We start from the raw sequence: 12863 nt of genomic DNA on the forward strand, positions 1-12863 counted from the left end.
AAACAGTAGTTAGGTGTTCTTCCAAAAGCTATGTAGCATTTCTAAATACAAATGTGAACACAATTCAGATTCCACTTTTGGGAATGTCAGTGTGCCCCACTGTTTTCAGCTGGCTTTGGAGACACTCAGGCTCTTCACAAGGCCCAATACTACTTTTTCCTTCATTACATATCCTTGCCCTGCAGTCCTGCCAACTTCAGACACATCAATATCATGGTTAGGGCATGGTGATTGTTGGTTGGATTCACAGTTATCTTAATCAGAAAAGTCTCCACAGTCATTATCTATATTACACACAAGTTGTCGCTTTATACATCGACCTAATCAAGTAATAAAACATTGAATTAATCCATTTTTTTCCAAGATGCACTTTAAATGACACCCCCAGCTACTCTTTATTGAGATCTTCCTCTTTGTATATTTCTATTATTGTCATGAGGAATTAGAGTCCTACACCCTGCCTCCTTCAAATGAAAACAAAATCATACTACTAAATTTGCTTATTAGTTTACTGGGATGGCTAAGAAAAGTAAGTGACAGGAGAACTGTCATTTGCAGAAAGTAGTTATCTCCTATGATTGTTTCTATATTCATATTTGAATATTAGATGTTTTTTTAAATTTGTATTAATAGAATACAAGAAAATATTAATTCAATATCAACAAAGAGTTTAAATTGTTACTATTTGGACTATATTATTTGGACACTGTTATAATGAACTATAGTGATTTGTGTTCTAAAGCAACAGTGAAATAGTAATTCTCCTGAGGCTGGGTATCACAGGTTTTACGAAGACTGACTTTTTTCTACCAGATTTAAAGATTCGGGGTAAATTTAGCCCTAGCATAATAAAACAACACTTGTTGATATCAACTACCTCACCTGTAAGTGCCACACAATGGCTGTGAACTAGTTGTTAAACACATACTTTCTGATTTTTCTTTCTCTACTTGGACTTCACAGTATTTGAGATAAAGACAATACTGACAATGGCTTGGGACTCAAAATTCACCTAGCATCTTTCCTTTTCTGTTTTGACTAGCTTTATTACCATTAACTTATCCTATTTTATTTTGATTTATGATGAATCTTGAACATTAATTCATATGCCATGCATGTATTGCTTTACAAATTTACATCTTTCTTTGGATCTAGAGGCATTCTGGTCTTCAGCTAGCATGTATCATACCGCTCTGGTCAGTAAACCTCCCTATCCATTTTGTTAAAGTTCCTTCAGTCCTAGTTTTTCCCAGTGATTTTTCATAAAACACAGTGATTCTGTAGCAGATGGAGCAGGTATGCTAGAAGAAAGGACATTCATAGCATGGTCAGCTTTTAACCATGGAGTAGAAAATACAGGAGAGGAATTTAAACTAGATGCAAATTATTATGGGAGATAAGAGGAATGTACCCCTTCTCAATCATTGTTCATGCTGTAGTTTTGGCCTTGTGGCTTTGCAATCCACCTATCTACGCACTGGGGACTCTCTTTAAACCCTAGCAATAAGGCACTGCTTCAGGAAATCATCCCCAACTAGAAAAGCACTGAAGCATATCTCTCTTTTTGTGTATGCATTTTGTCTTCAATGGAAACTGATTGAGCTTCTTCACTGAACTAAGCAAAACATGGTTTGCTGAGTTATTGCATAACTCACTATATCATGAAAACAAAACCTACCAGAATTGCATTGAAAGTCAATACCACAGTCTGGTTCCGGTTCTTCAGGACAGACGTGGCTGGTTTTACATCTTTGTGTATTTCCTAAAGTCTCCAGGCATGGTGTTCCACCAAACTGTCCAAATCTTTCAATATGTCTAGAGTGAAACTTGAAAGATAAATAACACTATTGACATTGCTTAGAGAGAAAAGAGAAGAACTACCAGAACTGAAGGATTTCCAGCTGAACTTAGAACTTGAAAATCCATAGGCACAGCTCATGGTGTAAAAAAAGTGTGCAGGAACATTGAATTAACAATAATGTCTTAGCAAGTATGTAGAGTTGCTTATTTTTCACTATATTTTGTTCATTTTGCTATTTTCATTATTTTCAATCCAGGGAGGACATACATCATTGTATTTGGTCTGGTTGAGATGGAGTTAATTTTCCCCATAGCAGCCCTCATAGTGCTGTGCTTTGTATTGGTAGCTAGACAGGTGTTGATAACACACCAGTGTTTTGGTTACTGCTGAGCAGTGTTCCCACAGCATAAAGGCTGCCTCTCCAACATTCCCCCCCCTCACCCCCAAAGGCCAGTAGGCTGGGGGTGGGCAAGATCTGAGAGCAGCCCCGTGGAGAGGGATCTGGGGGTTCTGGTTGACGGCAAGTTGAACATGAGCCAACAGCGTGACCTGGCAGCCAGGAGGGCCAACCATGTCCGGGGGTGCATCAAGCACTGTATTGCTAGCCGGTCGAGGGAGGCGATTGTCCCGCTCTACTCTGCACTGGTGCGGCCTCATCTTGAGTACTGTGTGCAGTTTCAGGCACCACAGTACAAAAAGGATACGAAACTACTAGAAAGTGTCCAGAGGAGAGCCACAAAGATGGTGAAGGGTTTAGAGGGGAAGCCGTACAAGGAGTGGCTGAAGTCACTTGGTCTGTTCAGCCTGGAGAAGAGGAGACTGAGGGGAGACCTCATCGCAGTCTACAGCTTCCTTACAAGGGAAGGAGGAGGGGCAGGTGCTGATCTCTTCTCCCTGATGACCAATGATAGGACCTGAGGGGATGGCAGGAAGACATGCCAGGGGAGGTTTAGGTTGGACATTAGGAAAAGATTCTTCATGCAGAGGGTGGTGGAACACTGGAACAAGCTCCCCTGGGAGGTAGTCACGGCGCCAAGCCTGACAATATTCAAGAAGCATTTGGACAACACCCTCAGACATATGGTGTGGTTTTTGGGGTTGTCCTATGCAAGGACAGGAGTTGGACTCGATGATCCTTGTGGGTCCCTTCCAACTCAGGACATTCTACGTTTCTATGATTCTATGATCTTGGGAGGGGACATAGCCAGGACAGCTGACCCAAACTGACCAAAAGGATATTCCATACCATATGAGGTCTGCTCAGCAATAAAAGCTAAGAGAAAGGAGGAGGAAAGGGGGCATTCGTTATTTACAACGTTTGTCTTCCGGAGCAACCGCTAAACGTACTGAAGCCCTGCTTCCCTGGAAGTGGCTGGACATCGCCTGCTGATGGGAAGTAGAGAATAAATGTTTTGTTTTCCTTTGCTTCCACGCATGGCCTTTGCTTTTGCTTTTATTAAACTGCCTTTATCTTGACCCATCACAGTCCTTTTTGGCACCCAGTGTGGGGCATGAGACAATGGCAGTTTTGTATTAAGTGTGCTATAGCTAAAGTAGTTATTAAGTGGCAATATCTCCTGTGCAGGTCACGGAGTTTGTTGGCTGCACTGCTTATCTCTTTATTTTGCTGAGCTTGGGAACACGCCAATACAAACAATGGCTATATGTGCTTTGCCCTGGCATTGATGGCCTTACTGTGCTGGGGGAGCTATCTTGTGGAGAGGATGAGGGAATACATCTCCCTCTTCCTACCCAGGATTGATGTGGGTGGTTTTATTATGCAGGCTCCCGAGGTCCTTGCTCACCCTTATGTGAGCTGTTTAATACTACTAATTAACACTGCTGGCATATTGTGGGGTTTGCTAGAATCTGGTGTCGTCCTAGTGTAAGAGAAGATAAGGTGAGGCGATACTGAAATGTGCCCTGAGGCGGCCAGTCCCTGGGTGGCAGGGTGTGTGGAAGGATTTGGGCAGGTGCCTAGGGTGGTTATCACCTCCCATAGCCTGGGACTTTGCACCTGAACAGGCAAGTAACCCTGGTAAATTGACATGCCACCTGATAGAAGGATGCCTTGCCTACTCCAATGAAGATCAGCAGCTTCTAGCACTGTACTGGGGCTTGGCCTGTGCCTACTGAGCCACAGTTCAGTATTATCAGATGACTGTAGTTAAGGTAGGGACCCAAACTACCTCTGAGAAGACCTTGACTGAGACTGGGGTGCAAACTATATCTGTTGACATGATAGTAGAGATAGGCACCCAAAATGCATCTGAGGACACCATGGTCGAGATAGGGACCCAAGCAACAACTACAGTAATTGCCCCAGTAGTGAAAAAGAAACAGTGGACAAGGGGAACAACGGGTCCATATCATTGATTAGTAAGGGAGGAGGAAGAAGAGGAAGGGTTTGATCAAGAAGCCAGTCCTTCAGCAAAGAAATTGGAGGAAGGAGTGAGAGAATTCAGACAGGAAGCTGAAACTGCCCAGTCCCTGACCTCATCAGAACTTCGAGACATGCGGGAAGATTCCATCCGCCAGCCAGGTGAGCAGATTGCTGCCTGGCTGCTCCAATGCTGGGATAACGGGGCTGATGGTCAGCAATTGGAAGGTAAGGAAGCCCAACAAACTGGGGAACTGAGAGAGGAACTGGAAAAGAGGCAGCAATTTGCAGTCTCTGGAGACAGCTCCTCTCAAGTGTGAGGGCAAAATATCCATTCAAGGAAGATCTTGTGAAATCCCCAGGAAAGTGGACTAACACAGATGAAGACATCCAGTACCTGAGAGAATTAGCAGTACTGGAAGTCATCTACAGTGATCTAGACAATGATGAGGTCTCCAAAGATCCAGAGGACATCCTGTGCACATGGGCCATGTGGAGGAAGGTGATTCAAAAAGTGCCCCAGTGTCATATTCTAACAGCTTGGCAGCGATGTATTGCCCGGATATGGCTACACCAACTGTGGAGAGAGCATCTTCCTGGCTCCAAAACTTTGAAGAAAATCTCTGTCACTCCTCATGAAATGAGAGAGTGGGATGGTGAACCCACCTTTAAGCTGGAACCCTGTGTACGCAAACTGAGAGGGAAGACAGCTGTTAAGAAGGGGCCACCCAAGAAGGCTGTCAACTTAGTTGCTGTAGAGACACAAGGCAGCAATCAGTGATCTCCCAGATATAGAAGGACTGAGATCACCTCCCTTGATCCTGGTGAGGGGACTTCTGGTCTGGCCCTGAAAGGGTCAGACAGTGAATACTCTGAACGGGAACAGAGGGTCCCTGCCTTTGGCCAGGAGGAGGAAAGGGATGACTGGGTATATTGGACTGTGTGGATTCAATGGCCTGGCACATCAGACCCACAGAAGTATAAGGCTCTGGCAGACACTGGTGCACAGTGCATGCTGGTGCCATCAGGGTATAGGGGCACAGAACCCATCTGGATCTCTGGAGTGACAGGGGGATGCCAACAATTGTCTATATTGGAGGCTGAGGTGAGCTTAACAGGGGACAAGTGGCAAAAGCACCCCATTATGACCAACCCAGAGGCCCCTTGTATCCTTGGCATAGACTACATCAGGAGAGAGTACTTCAAGGACCCAAAGGGGTACCGGTGGGCTTTTGGTGTAGCCACCGTGAACACAGAGAAGATTAAACAGCTATCTACCCTGCCTGGCCTCTTGGAAGATCCCTTCGTTGTGGGATTGCTGCGAGTTGAAGAACAGCAGGTTTCAATTGCTACCATGATGGTGCACCAGCAGCAGTATTGCACCAAGCAAGACTCCCTGGTTCCCATCCATGATTCATCAATCGGAGAGCCAAGCCTGAGAGTACTTGCCTGATCAGCAAGACTCGCTCACCCTTTAATAGTCCCATATGGCCAGTGTGAAAGTCTAATGGAGAGTGGAGACTAACAGTAGACTGTTGGGGCCTGAACGAAGTTACACCACCACTGAGTGCTGCCGTGCCGGACATGCTAGAGCTCCAGTATGAACTGGAGTCCAAGGCTGCCAAATGGTATGCTACAGCTGATATTGCCAATGCGGTTTTTTCAATTCCTTTGGCAGCAGAATGCAGGCCACAGTTTGCTTTCACATGGAGGGGTGTCCAATACACCTGGAATCGACTGCCCCAGGAGTGGAAGCACAGCCCTACCGTTTGTCATGGATTAATCCAAACTGCACTGGAAAAGGGTGATGCCCCTGAACATCTTTTAGCAGGGCCTGTAGCAATAGGACAAGGGGTAATGGTTTTAAACTAAAAGAGGGTAGATTCAGACTAGATATAAAGAAGAAATTTTTTATGATGAGGGCAGTGAAACACTGGAACAGGTTGCCCAGAGAGGCTGTAGAAGTCCCATCCCTGGAAACATTCAAGGTCAGGTTGGATGGGGCTCTGAGCAACCTGATCTAGTTGTAGATGTCCCTGCCAATTGCAGGGGGGTTGGACTAGATGACCTTTAAAGGTCCCTTCCATCCAAAGCATTCTATGATTCTATGATCTACAATACATCAATGACATCATCGTGTGGGGAAACAAGGCAGAAGAAGTGTTTGAGAAGGGAAAAAGAGTAATTCAGATTCTTCTGAAAGCTAGTTTCACCATAAAAAGAAGCAAGGTCAAGGGACTGCACAGGAGATTCAGTTCTTGGGAATAAAATGGCAGGATAAACACTGTCATGTGCCTATGGATGTGGTCAACAAGATAGCAACTATGTCTCCACCAGCAAACAAGAAGGAAACACAAGCTTTCCTAGGCACTGTGGAATTCTGTAGAATGCATATTCCAGGTTATAGCCAGCTTGTGAGCCCTCTCTATCAAGTAACTCGAAAGAAGAACTATTTTGAGTGGGGCCCTGAGCAACAACAAGCCTTTGAGCAGATCAAACAGGAAATAGCTCATGCAGTAGCTCTTGGGCTTGTCCAGACAGGACCAGCTGTGCAAAATGTACTCTACACTGCAGCTGGGGAGCATGGTCTCACCTGGAGCCTCTGGCAGAAAACATCAGGAGAAACCCAAGGTCATTCTCTAGGGTTTTAGAGCTGGGGGTATCAAGGATCAGAAGCCCACTACACCCCAACTGAAAAAGAGATACTAGCAGCATATGAGGGGGGGTCGAGCCACTTCAGAAGTTGTTGGTACAGAAGCATATCTCCTTCTTGGCACTGCAATTGCCTGTGCTACACTTGATATTCAAAGGAAACATTCCCTCTACACATCATGCAACCAGTACTACATGGAGTAAGTGGCTAGCGTTGATCACGCAACAGGCTCGATTGGGGAAACCCAACCACCCAGGAATCCTGGAAGAGATCATGGACTGGCCAGAAGGCAGAGATTTTGGAGCATTGCCTGAGGAGGTGGCTCGTGCCCAAGAGGCACCATCATATAATGAGTTATCAGAAGATGAAAGGCATTATGTTTTGTTTGCTGATGGATCCTGTTGTGTGGTAGGAAACCATCGGAAGTGGAAAGCTGCTGTGTGGAGTCCCACATGACAAGTCATTGAGGCCACTGAAGGAGAAGGTGAGTCAAGTCAGTTTGCAGAAGTGAAAGCCATCCAACTAGCCCTAGAGATTGCTGAATGAGAAAAGTGGCCAGTACTCTATCTCTGTACTGACTCCTGGATGATGGCTAATGCCCTATGGGGGTGGCTACAGCAGTGGAAGAAGACCAATTGGCAACGCAGGGGTAAACCCATCTGGGCTGCTGTATTGTGGCAGGACATCACTGCCTGGGTCAAAAACATGGCTCTGAAGGTACGTCATGTAGATGCTCGCATGCCCAAAAGCTGCGCCACTGAAGAACATTGAAACAACGAACAGGTAGACAAGGCTGTCAAAATTGAAGTGTCTCAGGTGGACATGGACTGGGAGTGTAAGGGTGAGCTATTTATAGCTCGATGGGCCCACAAAACATCGGGACATCTAGGGAGAGATGCAACATACAGATGGGCTTGTGATTGAGGGGTTGACCTGATCATGGAGGCCATCACACAGATCACCCATGAACATGATACACATGCTGCAATCAAGCGAGCCACACGAGTAAAGTCTCCCTGGAATAGAAGGCAGTGGCTGGGTTTTTGATATGGCGAGGCCTGGCAAATTGACTATATTGGACCACTGCCACAAACACACCAAGGAAAGCGCTACATACTCACCATGGTGGAAGCAACTACTGGTTGGCTAGAAACATATCCTGTAAACCATGTGACGCTTGAGTGTGTTTACAATCCTCCTTGTCAATCTTCTGTTATTATCCCACACCATGCCACTGCCCGAAACACCATCTTAGGCCTTGAAAGGCAAATTTTGTGGTGACATTGTACCCCAGAAAGAATTGAATCAGACAATGGGACTCATTTCCAAAATAACCTCATAAACTCCTGGACAAAGAAACATGGCATTGAGTGGGTGCATCACATCCCCTATCACCCAGAAGCCTCTAGAAAGATTGAGAGATATAGGGGACTGTTAAAGACTATGTTGAGAGCATTGGGCAATGGGGCATGGAAGCACTGGGATATAAATTTAGCAGAAGCCACTTTGCTGGTTAACACCAGAGGATCTGCTAACTGTCCTGATCCCACCCAAACAAAACCCCTACATACTGTGGGAGGAGATAAGGTCCCCATAGTGCACATCATAGGGAAGTAGCTTGGGAAGGTGGTGTGGATTGGTCCTCCCATGGGAAAAGGCAAACCCATTCATGGTGTTGCACGTAATTGAGAAAACCCTACAAACAAAAGACAAAATCTAGTTTAGAGAGCTGACATTGCTTTATTCTGCGCAGGGTGCTAGGTGGAAATTCCACAAATCAAGCACACCATCATACAAAACTACAACATATTTATCAGGTTACATGATTAGTATAAACCCACCCAAATTTACACTTATTGGTTAGTGATTAACATTTCATACACTATTGGTTTGCTGTATTTAAATTAGCCTTGCTTGCTATGTAAATTAGCACGCATGCTCCTTTCAGGTGGGGGGGGGCAAGTGTTTTCAGTCCTGAATTGAGTCAGTGGTCGCGATCTCCCCTTGCCGCATTTACCTTTCACCCAGTTTCTGCAGTTTTATCAGACTTCATGCTTCTCTGGCCACTGTCCAGTCTTTGGCGCCAAGATGGTCCCTTTTATCAGCTTGTTAGCTCTTCTTCAAGGTTAGAGCCGTTAATTTTCCACAGTTTGTTACTTATACAAACACTTTCATATCTCTTAGCTCCCTCCCAAATTCCTTTCCCAAGGCACAGGAGGGTAGTAGTTATGCTAATTGGAAAATTCTTGTTTCTGCAGGACATCAGTGGGATTGCTTTTATTCAAGGACCTGGGTGTACCTGGTGGGTAATTCAGAAGGATGGAGAGACCCATTGTGTGCCTCAAGGACATTTAACCTTGGGGGAAAAAATAATCTGTGATGCGAGTTGTATGTTGTAGGAAGTAATATTACAGGAACAACCTGAACCGACGAAGAGTGAGTTTCACAAGGAACCGGGCGAGTGCAATGATGACCCAAACCAAGCTGGTGTTGGTGCCCAACAACCGAACATGCTTCTCCTGTCCTGAGCACCCATCTTGACAGATGGGGCCCAAGTCATAGCCTGTTGTTATGAACATTTGAAGGAGTGGAGGAAGCCCATAGAATGGGAGAATAATATGCATTTCTTAAAGGACAGAGGACAGTAGTTAATGAGAATGTATAAATCTGTATGTTGTATGTAAAGATGATTTAAGTATGTAGTTTAAGTTGTAAGTGTTGGTAAGAAGGGATTTCGGTAACGAGAATTAAATACAATGGGATGGTTAGAAGATATATTCATGTATTAAATTATGTGGGACCTGAGCATGACGTAAATGGTATGGAATAAGGGGTGGAGATTGTACTGGGTCTGGCTGAGATAATTTTCTTCATAGCAGCCCTCATAGTGCTGTGCTTTGTATTGGTAGCTAGACAGGTGTTGATAATACACCAGTGTTTTGGCTATTGCTGAGCAGTGCTCCCACAGAATCAAGGCTGTCTCTCCAACATTCCCCCCCCCCTCACCCCCAAAGGCCAGTAGGCTGGGGGTGGGCAAGATCTTGGGAGGGGACATTGGGTCAGCTGTCCCAGACTGACCAAAGGGATATTCCATACCATATGAGGTCTGCTCAGCAATAAAAGCTAAGAGAAAGGAGGAGGAGAGGGGGCATTCATTATTTATGAATTTAGTTATCTTGTCCCCCTGTGGAAAGCTTTTTTTGAAAAGCTGTCAAACAAAACATTCCAGTACAGTCCTGAGCATTACATTAAAATCACATCTGAGTTTATATTTAAACCATAGACCAATATTTTTGATGCATCTTCAAAGCTGTTTTCTGCTTCACTTTCATAGCAATACTTGGTACTTAGATGTATAAACAGCTGCCTAATCTTCAATTCTTTGCTGGTTTAAAATTATGTTAAAAAAAAACTTAAAGACTTATTAAGTCAGCTCTTTTTCCCTTTTTTAGATCTTTGTGCATACTCACACTCTTCATGTTATTGAAGAGAATGAAACAATAATACACAGAGAACACCTGCAGATCCCCTGTTCAGAGAGCAGCTGTGTTCTCCATACTTAAAGCTGAAGACAAAGGCACAGCAGCACATCTCGATTAGGCATAGGACTTTAATACACATCTTTGTGATTTTTGAGCTTATTAACTTTAGTGGGGTTGTCCTTAAGCCTAAATGAAAATTTAAATGCTATCCTGAGTTGAAAGAAGGCTCATAAATAAAGGTATTATTTGCTAATAGGCTAACTTATATTGTCGGAAAAAACAGACAAGCATTTAGCTAAGTATTCTTTAGCTTTCCAGTTAGGCCTATATTTTCTAGAGTCACTCTTCATTTTGGTGTCAAGTTTTAAATACCATGAAACTCCTGGCTCTCAGAAAGTGAAAGGCTATCACAATAGCCTTTTGACAGATCGACTTTCTTGAAAGCACCCACAGTTAGACATTAAAAACTGATGCACTGTAGGATGACTTGTTAATTTTAAAAACCAAGGCAAATAGTTTACTGGTGACCTTATCTTCACAGGTAACAATACTGCAAATCAGGGGAATAGAGGAGCATTGATGTCTAACTTGCCTGGTTGCTCTCTGTAATTTTTTCTGATTTGGCCTTACATGCTGAGTATTGCACTGCGAGGCAATTATCTCTCACCCATCCCTCCAGGTTAATGCTGCTACTTCTGCTCTACAATGGGACCTTCTTTGCTGAGTCCAGCCAGTTGGCAGATCTGCAGCTCCCACAGTGTAATGTATGGGCTTTTGATGCAGGCAGGGCTTTGCCCTCCACTCTTTGACCCCCTTTCCTTGTACAAATATGTCAGGAGACCAAACAAATGTAACCTGATTCCACAAAATAGAGAAATCTGCAGTTTGGACAAGGAAGGTATACTACTCAGTTCAGCTTTCTGGTGCCATTTATTGTATGTCCAGGTTACATACATAGTAAGTTGTTATTGAAATGATAAATCGACCTATGTCTCTTTCCAGCTATTGAATCTTAAACAGCTTGGGGATCACAGGGTTGTTGTGCAACTCTTTATATACTCAGCTGACCCTGACTGGCTCTGATGCCTCAGACTTTCCACTGTCACACACACCAGCAGTAAACATGCACCACAGCTGCTGCTGGAAGTATCTGTATCATGCACTCCCACTGTCTTACCTGCTGCTCCTAAACAACTCTCTTCTGAGAAGTCTCCTGACCTCAAGCTAGGGCCTGCAGTAAATGGATCCTTGGCTGAGGATGTTGCTTTTAACAGGTGGGATTCTAAAAAAAGGAAACAGCAAAAAGCACAAATATGCCTGATATCTACAGACAGTAGAAATGAGATAAAGAATTAAGAATTCTCTCCATACAATAGGGACCTCCCAAACTCTTAGCTGGTAGGGAACTGTCAAGCTTTGCTGTGTGCCTGGTACCATGAATTGGGGTACCTAGTACAGGATGCAGATCCAACCTTGTGAAAATTCCATTTTACACAGAACTCTTTCACCAATTTTGTGCTGGACTCTGAGCATCTAAATCAATAACTCACTGGTTGTTGGCTGCTGAAAGGGCTGGGAATTTGGGAGATGGCATTGAATACCTGCCTGCTTTTTACACTTCTCCCTGAGCATCCTCTAATGGTCACTATCAGGATTAGGCTAATGGACCAGCTGTCTCTTTGCTCTGACCCAGAAAGATTGTGATTAGATTCATCATGGTGCTCTTAATCTGAGCCCTTTCTTCTACTTTCATACACCCATTTAGTGGCCAGCTTTCTTCCTCCAGTGCTATTGAGGTTTACAGATCCCAAAATACTCTGCAAGGTGCGTGAATTTCAAATATTGACTAAGCATGCATGCTTACATACATCAGAATGACACTTCAGCCTAGGGAACCAATACAGATTTTTTGAAATTATAATTCCACCTGAAGTTGTGCTGCAGTCACACTTACCTTGTGTTATATTAAGATTTATAACTCAAAAATAAGAAAAGAAAAAGAAGTATACCATATCTCTTGGAAACTTCTACAGAAAATGCTAAGTCCTAGAAAGTAATTATATAGAAGATGAAGGCAACATGCAGAAGTTGCTTCAGGGGAACTGCCATCTGAATATTAAAAAAAAAAAAAAAATCTTCACCATGAGAACAATTAAACATTGGAATAGGTTACCCAAGGAAACAGTAGTGTCCCTCACTAGAAATATTCAAGACCACTTGACAGGACCCCTGATTAACCTAATCTAAGGCCCTGATTTTAACAGACCATTGTACGAGATCTCTGGCAGTCCCTTCCAATCTAGACTCTTCCATGATTCTACAGTTCTATGAAATTCTGGAAAGTTGTAATTGTCATGGTTTAACCCCAGCCAGCAACTAAGCACCACACAGCCGCTCGCTCACTCCCCCCCGGTGGGATGGGGGAGAGAATCGGAAGAGTAAAAGTGAGAAAACTCATGGGTTGAGATGAAGACAGTTTAATAGGTAAAGCAAAAGCCGGACGCACAAGCAAAGCAAAGCAAGGAATTCATTCACTACTTCCCAGCG

At 44.0% G+C, this 12863-nt stretch overlaps 1 pseudogene across 1 annotated transcript in view; it reads right to left on the reverse strand.

Moving 5' to 3' along the window:
- Nucleotides 1–12863, reverse strand: part of LOC309601973 (complement component C9-like) — a 41585-nt pseudogene that overhangs the window by 17159 nt on the left and 11563 nt on the right. Inside the window, exons 2-3 of the transcript in view lie at nucleotides 1679–1815; nucleotides 173–320 (exon numbers count right to left, since the gene is read on the reverse strand). The product of the transcript in view is annotated as a complement component C9-like (transcript). The remainder of the gene's footprint in view (nucleotides 1–172; nucleotides 321–1678; nucleotides 1816–12863) is intronic.

This window comes from Platalea leucorodia, assembly GCF_965183815.1.
Source record: "Platalea leucorodia genome assembly, chromosome: W".
In the NCBI taxonomy this organism is placed as follows: Eukaryota; Metazoa; Chordata; class Aves; order Pelecaniformes; family Threskiornithidae; genus Platalea; species Platalea leucorodia.